We start from the raw sequence: 14,329 nt of genomic DNA on the forward strand, positions 1-14,329 counted from the left end.
CGGAACTGTAGCTCTTAGGTCTTTATGATAGTTATTGAACATAGATGGTCCTCAAATAGTCAAAAAATATCATAAAGACCTAATAGCTACGATTCCGCAGCTACCTTACCATCAATTCTTTGAAGCAACCTATATAAAAAATAAATACATATACAATACACATAAAAATATATAAAATGAAATAGATCAACCAACCATATTATTTATAGCTGCGGAACAATAGCTCTTAGGTCCTTATGATATTTATTGAACATAGATGGTCCTCAAATAGTCAAAAAATATCATAAGGACCTATTATACTGTAACGAAAACCGAGCGGTCGGGCCTTAGTGTTAAACTATAAATGTTTATCCCTTAGTGCGTTGCTATAAAAATGTGTTTGTTGAGTACGAGTATATAAGAAATAAAAGTTATAACTGGTGACCCTTCTTTGGTAGCGTGGTACTCTGGTATCGTGGTACTATGTGGTACTCTGGTATTCTGAATACATACTGGTAAGGCTGGTTCCTCTGGTAAGGTAATGACTCGGATATAAAAGGGTAGATTGGAGTATAGGTTTTTGTATGGTAACTCTCGATGTTTGTAAGAATAACAGACTCGTTAAATAAAAATCAACTTGTATTAACTTTAAGATGCATTAAATATCAACAATACATATAAATATTAGATAACTTAACAGTATTCTAGTCTAACAGATTAATTCTTTATTAACCTTCTATCGTGAATTAAAGAAAATGAATAGCGGAAAAATATACCCTGAAAGTTTACTTATTGTAGTTTGGTAATCAGCAAATGGTAGATCAAATTCAATGCCAAAAGATAAAGTTTCTCTCGAGAAGTTATTCTCTAAATGTAACTCGTAAAGGAATTAACAAACCCACATTATACGGACGTCGTCTCCTCGGACATTGTGATAGTGTTGGCTGTCTGGTTACTACTTGGTATGGTACATGGTATCTGTACGTATATCAAAATCGCTTGGAATTAACGTGTGTTACTTGCCCAGGGTAAAATCGTGCTGAAGACTTATCTGTATTCTCCGCCGTAATTATACTTAGGTAAACCAATTTACCGATTTGGTTTACCATTTACCATTTTGGTTTACCATTGACCATTTCGAAAAATACCTAAATTACCAAAACCGGAACTGGTGATTACCAAAATAGGTAATGACGTCATTGTACGTCATTTTAAGTACACCATGCACAGGTGTTCCTATGTAAAAACATAGGCAAGAATAATAAAAAGTTTTAGAGTTAACAATCTTTAAACATAGTTATACAAGAAATATATAATAAGAAAAGTCAATTATCGGTAAGATTTAAACAACGTCATCACACAATTTTAGGGGAAACAAGTTGCAATTCAGGGGACAAACATTTCGTTACAATACCATACCCTTTGGTAACTACAAAGATAGTTGTTTTACTGTACACATTGCTTGCTCTTCAAGGTCATTGAATACTGTTCTGCTCTGTTCAGTTGTTGGGTTCCTCTAAAATATCAGATAAGTATAAAATATTTAAGGATGGAAACTTAAAACTTTATTTTATTTATAGTTCTTTATAAAATTAATGTTTATTCAATCTAACACATTCATATAAAAATAAGGAGATGTGGTATGATGAGACAACTATCCACCAAAGTTCAAATGAAGTAGATGTAAGTCATTATAGGCAACTGTACAGCCTTTTACAATGAGATAACCATAAATCATGATGGTCGGGTTTAAAAGGCCCTCAGACACTAAAAATATGAAATAATTCAATTGAGAAAACTAACAGCCTAATTTATAACAAAACAGTTTACATAAAAACAAATATGACAAAAATGAACCAAGGACAACCACTGAACTTTCAGGCTCCTGACTTGTGACAGGCACATAAAGAATGAAATGTGTCGGGGTTAAACATGTTTGTAAGTGTTCAACACTCCCCTTAACCTGGGACAGAGGTGTAACAGTACAACATAAGAACAAACTATAAAAATCAGTTGAAAAAGGCTTTACCCATCAGATGGAGAATAAAATGCTCCACTGGGCACAGCTTGATACGACCACAGAGGTTGAAACCTGAACAGTTGGGGCAAGTATGGACACAACATTCAAGCTTGATACAGCACTGAATTTGGATTGTGATTAAATATTTGACACAGCATAGGTTTCTGACACAGAATGAATGTGGTCTAAGAAATTAAAATTTTTTAATTTACCTATTCAAACCATATCATTACTATTTGCTTTTATATATAAATCAGAAATAACCAATTTAAAATGGAAAATTTTAAAGAAAAAAAAAGGAAAAAAAGGAACCCCCCCCCCTTTTTTTGAACCCCCTTATGATTCATCACCCCCAAACTCAATCCCAGCCTTCCCTTTGTGGTATGGTACCTTGCAGTACAATTTCAGAGAGATCCATACACTTGAACACAAGTTATTGTCTGGAAACTAGAAAAATGCTTGTTTTTTGGCCCCTTTTTGGCCCCAAATTCCTAAACGTTTAAGGCAATTACCCCCAAACTCAATTCCAGCTTTTCCTTTGTGATATGGAACCTTGTAGAACAATTTCATAAAGATCCATACACTTACACACAAGTTATTGTCCTGAAACTAGAAAAATGCTTGTTTTTTGCCTCTTTTTTGGCCCCTAATTCCTATAATTTTGAGGCAATTACCCCCAAAATCAACCCCAATTTGTGGTATGGTACCTTGCAGTACAATTTCAGAGAGATCCATACACTTGAACACAAGTTATTGTCTGAAAACTAGAAAAATGCTTATTTTTTTGTCCCTTTTTGGCCCCTTATTCCTAAACGTTTTGGGCAATTACCCCCAAACTTAATTCCAGCTTTTCCTTTGTGATATGGAACCTTGTAGTACAATTCCAGAAAGATCCATACACTTATTGTCATGAAACTAGAAAAATGCTTGTTTTTTGTCCCTTTTTTGGCCCCTAATTCCTATAATTTTGAGGCAATTACCCCCAAAATCAATACCAGCATTCCCTTCGTGATATGGAACCTTGTGGTACAATGTCAGAGAGATCCATACACTAACACACAAGTAATGTCTGGAAGTTACAAAAATGCTTATTTTTGGCCCCTTTTGGCCCCTTATTCCTTAACTGTTGGTACCATAACCCCCAAAATCAATCCCAACCTTCCTTTTGTGGTATTGAACCTTATGGTAAAATTTCATAAAGATCCATTCACTTAAACTAAAGTTAGAGTGTGAAAACCAATGTGTCTTGGGACGACGACGACAACGTCATACCAATATACAACTGCAAATTTTTTTTGCGGTCGTATAAAAAGGCTTTACCTATCAGATTGATACAAATAGAAATACATCTAACAAAAACACAAAGTAGACTTAAACGGGTACTTATACATCCTAAAAACAAAAAGACACAAAGTACAGATCTGAGAGTACTCGCAGTTACTGACAGCTAGTTCAAAGCCAATAACAACTAATAATAAAAAAAAAATAACATAAGGAACATGTGTACTAAGTTTCAAGTTGATTGGACTTCAACTTCATCAAAAACTACCTTGACCAAAAACTTTAACCTGAAGCGGGACAGACGGACGAACGAACAGACAGATGAACGAACAGACAGACGAACGAACAGACAGAATAACGAAAGAAAGAACAAACGGATGCACAGACCAAAAAACATAAGGCCCATAAATGGGGCATAAAAATCATGTATCTAAGGCTTAAATATCAATCAGTACACATCCAATATCCAAATGATTAAGGGTAAAGACATCATTAACAGTCAGAGAAAAACATGACATTGTGCAATGCCAAACTATAGGTACTGACAGATTGTATTACCGTGAAAGTACATATGTGTAATATTTAGGTATAATGACCATTGATTTTATGTTGATAGTCCTACATATAAAGTTTTACTACAAGTATCACATTAACATTTTTGATCCAAGAAAATGAGGTCAAGGTCAGATAAACCAAGCCGGAAATATATGTACACCTTTAATACAATCCCTCCATACACAGAATATAGATGACCTATTGCTTATAGTATAAAAGAAACAGACCAAACCATGGAAATTCTATACTGACCAATGAACCATGAAAATAAAGTCAAGGTCATTTGAACCCTGCCAGACAGACATGTACACCTTAAAATCATTCCATGCATCAAATATAGTTGAGCTATTGCTTAAGGTATCTAAGAAAAAAAGTTAACCAGGAAAACTGAACATTGACCAATCAACCATGAAAATGAGGTGAAGGTCAGATGATACCTGCCAGACAGACATATACACCTTACAATCATTCCATACACCAAATATAGTTGACCTACTGCATACAGTATTAGAAAAACAGACCAAAACACAAAAACTTAACATTTAGCAATGAACCGTGAAAATGAGGTCAAGGTCAAATAAAAACATGCCAGACTGACATGTACATCGTAAAATATTTCAATACACCAAATATAGTTGACCTACTGCATACAGAATATATTAGAAAATCAAACCAAAACACAAAAACTTAACATTGATTAATGAACCGTGTAAATGAGGTCAAGGTAAAATAAAACCTGCCAGACTTGACATGAACATCGTAAAATATTTCCATACACCAAATACAGTTGACATTTTGCATACAGTATTAGAAAAACAGACCAAAACACCAAAACTAAACTATGACCACTGAACCATAAAAATGAGGTCAAAGTCAGATGACACCTGCCAGTTGGACATCTTACAATCATAACATACACCAAATATAGTAGACCTATTGCTTATAGTATCTCAGATATGGACTTTACCACGAAAACTTAACCTTGTTTACTGATCCATGAAATGAGGTTGAGGTCAAGGTCAAGTGAGAATGTCTGACAGGCATGAGGACCTTGCAAGGTATGCACATACCAAATATAGTTATCCTATTACTCATAATAAGAGAGAAATTAACATTACAAAAAATCAACTTTTTTTTCAAGTAGTCACTGAACCATGAAAATGAGATCAAGGACAATGGACATATCACAGATGGAAACTTCATATCATAAGGCATCTAATATACAAAGTATGAAGCATCCAGGTCTTCTACCTTCTGAAATATTAAGCTTTTAAGAAGTTAGTTAACGCCGCCGCCGCCGCCAGATCACTATCCCTATGTCTAGCTTTCTGCGACAAAAGTCGCAGGCTCGACAAAAACCAGGGTTTGTAAAAGTTTTTTTTTTTATTTACTATTAACTATTATACCTGTATTATAACACTGGGTCTACCATTGTTGAAAGTCAATATAATGCAGTTGTAATAATGTCTGGCTATCCTAAATGCATCTGAATACAAAGTTAGATGACTGCAAGTTCATTATAAGTACTCCAAGAACTGAAAAGAAACATTTAATATTAAAACAGGTCATGAAAATTTTTACATACCAGTAGACTAGAACAATCTACTTGCTGATGAGAGAAGTCAAACTCACCTCAATACATTCCGATTTTCATTATGTCAAATAACCCTAGAAATATAAATAAATATAAGGATTTCAGATCCAGGATTTTGAAAAGGGGGGCCCATAAATGTAGCTACATAAGGTGAAGGCGCACCCCCTTAAATCAGCATCTGCTTTTGCAAAACTTGTAAACTTGAAGGCATGTACAGACATTTTGAAGAGTGTTTTACAAAATTCTCCAATATATAAACAAATGTAAAGTCATCATTATCATTTTTGTCGAGCCTTCGACTTTTGTCGAAAAAAGCGAGACATAGCGATCCTACATTCCGTCGGCGTCGTCGTCGTCGGCGGCGTCCACAAATATTCACTCTGTGGTTAAAGTTTTTGAAATTTTAATAACTTTCTTAAACTATCCTGGATTTCTACCAAACTTTGACAGAAGCTTGTTTATGATCATAAGATAATATTCAAAAGTAAATTTTGTAAAAAAAAATTCTATTTTTTCCGTATTTTACTTATAAATGGACTTAGTTTTTCTGCCAAGAAACATTACATTCACTCTGTGGTTAAAGTTTTTGAAATTTTAATAACTTTCTTAAACTATCCTGGATTTCTACCAAACTTGGAAAGAAGCTTGTTTATGATCATAAGATAGTATCCAGAAGTAAATTTTGTAAAAAAAAAAATCCATTTTTCCGTATTTTACTTATAAATGGACTTAGTTTTTCTGCCAAGAAACATTACATTCACTCTGTGGTTGAAGTTTTTGAAATTTTAATAACTTTCTTAAACTATCCTGGATTTCTACCAAACATGGAAAGAAGCTTGTTTATGATCATAAGATAGTATCCAGAAGTAAATTTTGTAAAAAAAAAAAATCCATTTTTTCCGTATTTTACTTATAAATGGACTTAGTTTTTCTGCCAGTTAACATAACATTCACTCAGTGGTTAAAGTTTTTAAAATTTTAACAACTTTCTTAAACTATCCTGGATTTGTACCAAACTTGGACAGAAGCTTGTTTATGATTAAAAGCTAGTATCTAGAAGGAAATTTTGTTAAAATTTTGTTTGATTTTTTCCGTATTTTACTTATAAATGGACTTTGTTTTTCTTCCAGTTAACATTACATACAGTCTGCAGTTTAAGTTTTTAAAACATTTATTAGATTTATAAACTATCCTGGATTTTTACCAAACTTGGACAGAAGCTACTAACAATCAAAAGATAGTATAGAGAGGAATATTTTTATTTATTTTTTTCCTCATTTTTGTTGAGCCTGCGATTAACAGCAAAAGTAGGCGAGACACTGGGTTCCGCGGAACCCTTACGAATTTTTATTTCACATCCAACCTTTAATTCTGCATGAAAATTTTGTGAAATCTTTTTGATTCTACAAAAGTAGTTTTCTAGAACTAAAAGCTTTCAAATCCCAAAGTGATTGCATTGAAGCGAATAATTAAAACTAAATAATACCTTAAACTCCTCATAAACCTCTGAACACATTTGGTGTACCAACAAAGTTCTAAAGAAATAATCCATGTCTTTATTCAAGGAAAGATGACAAACTAATTTGGAGTCAAATTCTAACCTTTTGATCACATGATCATAAAGGTAATAAATCTGTTCATCACATCTACTCACTTCACACTTGAGTAACTATAGCTGTGTACAAAAATAATTTAACCTGACAAAGGTATTTCACCAAATTATGTAACAGAATTTTGTTCAGATAATAAAACATTCCCCTGAAGGGAAAAGTTTTAATATAAATCATGTAAGTTGTGCAACTTTGCCCCCAGCATAGCTATAGAAAAACAGTACAATAAGGGGTGTGTTACAGGACATTTTTTATGAAGATACGTACAGGACTCTTTTTTATGAATAAGTCACTCCTGCATTCGTCGAGTTCATTTTTATCTTTTATCACTTTATCATTAACGTACACCTTGTGACCTAATTAACTTGATTTATAAATATAATTTATCAGGTTGGGAACAACCCTCCAAATGAGGGATATCCCTTAAATGAGGGACTGTCCCCCAGACAAGGGGTCATTTTGCTGTTGTAGAAAAGAAAAAAGAACATCTTAGCTTTTTGTCGAGCCTTAGACTTTAGTAAAAAAAGCGAGACATAGCGATCCTACATTCCGTCGGCGTCACAGCGGCGGCGTCCACAAATATTCACTCTGTGGTTAAAGTTTTGAAATTTTAATAACTTTCTTAAACTATCCTGGATTTCTACCAAACTTGGACAGAAGCTTGTTTATGATCATAAGATAGTATCCAGAAGTAAATTTTGTAAAAATAAAATTCCATTTTTTCCTTATTTTACTTATAAATGGACTTAGGTTTTTCTGCCGGGAAATATTACATTCACTCTGTGGTTAAAGTTTTTAAAATTTTAATAACTTTCTTAAACTATCCTGGGTTTCTACCAAACTTGGACAGAAGCTTGTTTATGATCATAAGATAGTATCTAGAAGGAAATTTTGTAAAAAAAAAAAATCCATTTTTTCCTTATTTTACTGTTAAATGGACTTAGATTTTCTGCCAGGAAACAACACATTCACTCTGTGGTTAAAGTTTTTAAAATTTTAATAACTTTCTTATACTATTTTGGATTTGTACCAAACTTGGACAGAAGCTTGTTTATGATCAAAAGCTAGTATCTAGAAGGAAATTTTGTAAAAAAATAAATCCATTTTTTCCGTATTTTACTTTTAAATGGACTTACATTTTCTGCCAGGAAACAACACATTCACTCTGTGGTTAAAGTTTTTAAAATTTTAATAACTTTCTTATACTATTTTGGATTTGTACCAAACTTGGACAGAAGCTTGTTTATGATCAAATGCTAGTATCTAGAAGGAAATTTTTGTTTTCTTCCAGTTAACATTACATTCATGCAGTCTGCAGTTAAAGTTTTTAAACATTTATTAGATTCATAAACTATCCTGGATTTTTACCAAACTTGGACAGAAGCTTTTTACAATCAAAAGATAGTATCAAGAGGAACATTTTTATTGATTTACTTCCTGATTTTTGTTGAGCCTGCGATTAACAGAAAAAGTAGGCGAGACACTGGCCGGGTTCCGCGGAACCCTTACGAATTTTTTAACTTAAAATGGAAAAATTCATTATTTTTGAAACAACTTTTCTAAAAAAGGGGTCCACTTATTTTTAATAATAAAGAAGATAATAAGTCCATCAATATTACTTCCAGTTACGGTTGAGGACAATATTACTTAAGGTTCCGGTTGAGGAACATGTGCATTTTAATAATAGACAAACTATGATAAACAATTCCTAAATATAGAAGGACAAATGTTCAGGGAATGGTTCCAAGTAATATATAAAGACTCCTTATACTGTTAGCATCCACCACAACAGCCATGGCAATTATCGCCATCGTGCCCATTATATACATTCTTTGACCCAAAACTTGTCACGTCATTGTAAAAATAAACTGTTATCACAGAGATATGTCTCACCTTTTTGTAATTTTGATAATGCAAATGTTGAAATTAAAATAGCAATACTTTAACATGTAAGTTATGCAAATATTCAAAGTCAATGAACCATGACTGAAGGTACATGGCTAAACAATCTCCATGGAATGAGATGTGCCAATGCTAATACAACTGCATACCAAATACCATTGACTTATCATAAGTCGTTCCCTTTAAACAAACCAACACACAAACATTAACTTGTAAACTATGTAAAAGTTTCAAAGTCAATGAACCATGATCAGGGGTGGGGCTATATAATCTCCATGGAAACGATACTAGTGCAAATGCCAATACATTTGCATACCAAATATCATTGACTTAACATTAGCAGTTCATCTTATACTGATCTAATCACAAACTAATACTGTAACATGTCAACTAAGAAAAAGTTTCAAAGTCAATAGACCATGACTGAGGGGGCAGGGCCAGTATTCTCCATGGAAATGAGATGTGGTAATGCTTATACAACTGAACACCAATTAACATTGGCCTACCACTAATGGTTCCCCTTGAACTGACCTAATCACAAACTAATACATGTTAACTTAGCAAAATTTTCAGAGTCTATAGACCATGACTAAGGGGGCGGAGCCAAATAATCTCCATGGAAATGAGATATGCCAATGCTTATACAACTGAACACCAAATATCATTGACCTACCACTAGTGGTTCACCATGAACTAGACCTAATCACAAACTAATACATTGTTGACGCCGCTGCCGCCAACGGCGACGCCGGAAACAGCATACCTATGTCTCGCTTTTTGACTCCGTCAAGGCAAGACAACTAACAATAATATGGCGTTTTAATTTTTGACGATCTACCGGTACCTAAAATTGCCGTTGAGAGTGTTACTCATCATTCCAATCTTTGGGTCAGAATTTATTAAGTTTAAGTTGCCTGATCAACCAAAACCACCAACAGGCATTGCTATCAATGCACCTTTTGAAAAACTTGATCACGACTTGTACAGGCCAGCTGCACGCATGGTAGCATTCCGAGTTGAATCAAAAGGTCGGTTTCTGCTTTGGATAAAAACTTTCGCTTTTCGCTACCATTCCCAATTTTGGGCTCTAATAACAACTTTACTTGCAAGTGGACAGACAAGGAAAATACTAAAGAGGGCAACATAGGTGAAATATTTATACAATTTTCAAGGGCACTGAAGATGAAATAAATACTGACTCAAACAAACTACTTACATTTCATTTATATCCAAAACTTTCTCATATTAGTTCAAGGAACACATTATTTATCATGGACAAAAACAGAGTTCCAATATCTTTAATCAATACTAGACAATCATTTTAAACTAGACAATAATACAGTCACAAATCGTGAACACATAATAGTCTTCTTGATGCATCCAACACAGAATACACTGCTGACTTCATAACACAATTAGACCAAAAAAATTGAAAACAACACGTTTAATAATTTCATGCGTCCAAAGCGCTTTTCTGGATTTTCCTTCATCAGGAACGCTCAAAGCCAAACATTTGAAATCCGAAGGATGTATATTATAATTATAAGTACCGGAACAGTTGAAGAGCTATATGACAAAAATACCTAAAACAAATAGCCAAATCCATCTAAGGTCAACTTTGCCTGAGGGAGTTGAGTCAAAGTGAGACAAAACCTATGAAAATGTCAACCCCTAGAATTGTAACACCAAGAACACATGATACTGTGTGATAAATAAACATGATCTACTGAAAATATTCTTGCATCATTGCAACTATTAGAGAGTAAACTATGTGAAGTGTCAAACACCTGTGCAGGCTTAAAAGGTGACAACCCTACAGATAACAATAACTATGATAGCAAAATGTTAAAACTAAATCAAAATCTTGATGACCTGAAAGGAAATCAACAAAAATTAGAAAAAGAGCTTCATGGTCTTGTGTTATATCATCTAATCAGATGAAGAAACAATTTGCAAGTTCAGCCGTCCTTGACAAGAAACTTGAACTTTGAAAAGTCAATTTTGACAAAAATAAATTTACAAAGAAACGAAGTTACTTACACTAGTACTGTCACATTAAAGGAAAATTCTGACTTAAAGAAAGCGTTGACAAATTTGGAGTCGTCAAACTCAAAACTTAGAACACAAAACGAGGCTTTTGAGGAGCAAAATCAGTTTTTAAACAAGAAACTATCTGATCTTGAAAAGCAACTTCATGAGATACATGTACCCGAAATTGAATACGAGGCAACCATAAGCACACACAACCGATTTACAGGGCTTACAACACAAAATGATGACATGACAGATATAAGTGAAAAAATCAGAGATGAACAAAAAGTAAAGAAAGATGATGATAACAGTATGCATGAAAAAATCAGAGATGAACAAAAAGTAAAGAAAGATGATGATAACAGTATTCCGAAAGAAAAACCATACAGGTATGCTCAAGATCTAGAAATAATTATTGACTCTCATGGAAATGGTCTATTATTTTTGGCAACCAAACTGTACAGAAACATACAATCCAAAATCAAGGTTCTTGGACCAGGAAAGAAGAATAAAATAAAGGTGCAGGGGAGACTATTCTTGAAACAACCAACAAAGACACCAGACATATTGTCTTAGGTGTAGGAAGCAATGACTTGAGTATCAAAACAACTACTGTATGTGAAAATGAAATGAAAAACCTTATAGAAAACACAAAAAACAGTCATACTCGTTCCGACATACATGTTTTACCAACATTTGATCGTGTGAAACAGCCCTGTTTCAACAAATAAAAATTCGTAAGGGTTCCACGGAATGCACATAATAGATTTACAGTTAATGAAATAAAATGTTTGAAATGTATGAAAAAAGTTATGCTTGTAAAAAATGAATACAGTATGCAATCAAATCTATAGATTTATAAAAGAGTTGAAACATAATGATAAAGAAGATAATTTTTACATTTTCCTCTAGATACTATCTTTTGATTGTAAGTAGCTTCTGTCCATTCAGTTTGGTAAAAATCCAGGATGGTTTATGAATCTAATAAATGTTTTAAAAACTTTAACTGCAGACTGTATGCAATGTTAACTGGAAGAAAAACTAAGTCCATTTATAAGTAATATATGGGGAAACAGGAAATAATTTTTTACAAAATTTCCTTCTAGATACTAGCTTTTGATCATAAACAAGCTTCTGTCCAAGTTTGGTAGAAATCCAGGATATTTTAAGAAAGTAATTAAAATTTTAAAAACTTTAACCACAGAGTGAATGTAATGTTAACTGGCAGAAAAACTAAGTCCATTTATAAGTAAAATAAAGATAAACCTGATTTTGTTTTTTTACGAAATTTACTTCTGGATACTATTGTATGATCATAAACAAGCTTCTGTTCTGTATAGTTTAAGAAAGTTATTAAAATTTCAAAAACTTTAACCACAGAGTGAATATTTGTGGACGCCGCAGACAACGGAATGTAGGATTGCTATGTCTCGCTTTTGCGACAAAAGTCGCAGACTTGACAAAAAGCAAAATAATTCAATGAAGAAATAAAGAAATATTGCAAAAATCAATCAGATGTTAAATTCATTTTGAACAATGGCATAAGTGGTATTAACACCTCCATTTTTCAAGAGGATGGCATTCATTTTAATCAATCAGGCAAAATATGCCTCGTCAGAATCTTAATAAAATGCTTCGCTGAGCGCAACCTGATACGACCGCAGTGGTCGAACCCTGAACAGTTGGGGCAAATTTGGACACAATATTCAAGCTTGATACTATCTGACTTTGGATTGTGATCAAATTTTGACATAATATAGGTTTCTGACACAAAATAAATGTGGTCAAAGATCTTACAAATCTAATGCGCAATACCGTGCAATTGAAGATTTCTTCTTGAAACTTTTCAAAAATTTGAAATTTTGAAAATTTTGAAAAAAAATATGAACCCTTTTAAAAAACAAGAGTGCACACGCTGAAATGTCTTGCCTTCTTTACTAACCATTGATTTTATGTTGATAGTCCTAAATACAAAGCTTTACTACAAGTAACACATAAACTTAACATGATCCAAGAAAATGAAGTCAAGGTCAGACAAACCAAATGAGAAATACATGTACACCTTACAATCATTCAATAAACCAAATATAGTTGACCTTTTGCTTATTGTTTCTAAGAAACAGTCTTAAACAAGAAAACTTAACATTGACCAATGAACTATGAAAATGAGGTCAAGGTCAGATGAACCATGCCAGACAGACATGTATACCTTACAATCAATTTAGGCATTAAATATAGTTGACATATATTGCTTATAGTATCTAAGAAACAAACTTAACCATGAAAACTTAACATTGACCAATGAACCATGAAAATGAGGTCAAGGACAGATGATACCTGCCAGACAGACATATACACCTTACAATCCTTCAATACATCAAATATAGATGATCTATTGCTTATAGTTGAAGAAAAACAGACCAAAACACAAAAACTTAACACTGAGAAATGGACCGTGAAAATGAGGTCAAGGTCAAATAAAACCTGTGAGACTGACATGTACATCATAAAATATTTCCATACACCAAATATAGTTGACCTATTGCATATAGTATTAGAAAAAAAGACCAAAACTCAAAAACTTAACTTTGACCACTGAACCATGAAAATGAGGTCAAGGTCAGATGACACCTACCAGTTGGAAATGTACACCTTACAATCATTCCATGTACCAAATATAGTAGACATACTGCTTGTAGTATCTGATATAAGACTTGACCACGGAAACTTAACCTTGTTCACTGATCCATGAAATGAGGTCGAGGTCAAATGAAAATTGTCTGACAGGCATGAGGACCTTGCAAGGTACGCACATACTAAATATAGTTATCCTATTACTCATAGTAAGAAAGAAATTAACATTACAAAAAATGTTGACTTTTTTTTCAAGTAGTCACTGAACCATGAAAATGAGGTCAAGGACAATGGACATATGACAGACGAAAACTTCATAACATAAGGCATCTATATACAAAGTATGAAGCATCCAGGTCTTCTAGCTTCTAAAATATAAAGCTTTTAAGAAGTTAGCTAACGCCGCCACCGCCGCTGGATCACTATCCCTATGTCGAGCTTTCTGCGACAAAATTCGCAGGCTCGACAAAAATTGGAAACCCCCCCTTCCCCCAAAACTTTTTGAATCCCCCTTTTAGCATTATAACCATCAAACTCAATTGCAGTCTTTCCTTTGTAGTATGGAACCTTATAGTATAATTTTTGAGAGATCCATAATAACACTTAATCACAAGTTACTGTCTGGAAACTAGAAAAATGCTTTTTTTAACCATAAAAGCCCATTTAAATACATCATAAAAGTATTAAAATAGAAAATGACATCATAGTCATGGCTAAAATTAA

General features: G+C 33.3%; 1 long non-coding RNA gene across 1 annotated transcript in view; it reads right to left on the reverse strand.

Annotated features, from left to right (window-relative positions):
• Positions 1-1,398: 1,398 nt before the first annotated feature.
• The window catches only part of LOC127734354 (uncharacterized), a 33,202-nt gene continuing 20,271 nt past the window's right edge, over positions 1,399-14,329 (reverse strand). The window contains exons 2-3 of the long non-coding RNA XR_007997525.1: positions 5,242-5,370; positions 1,399-1,495 (exon numbers count right to left, since the gene is read on the reverse strand). This is a non-coding gene — a long non-coding RNA (uncharacterized LOC127734354). The remainder of the gene's footprint in view (positions 1,496-5,241; positions 5,371-14,329) is intronic.

The sequence above is a fragment of the Mytilus californianus genome, unplaced genomic scaffold, assembly GCF_021869535.1.
Source record: "Mytilus californianus isolate M0D057914Y unplaced genomic scaffold, xbMytCali1.0.p SCAF_3, whole genome shotgun sequence".
NCBI classification, from domain to species: Eukaryota; Metazoa; Mollusca; class Bivalvia; order Mytilida; family Mytilidae; genus Mytilus; species Mytilus californianus.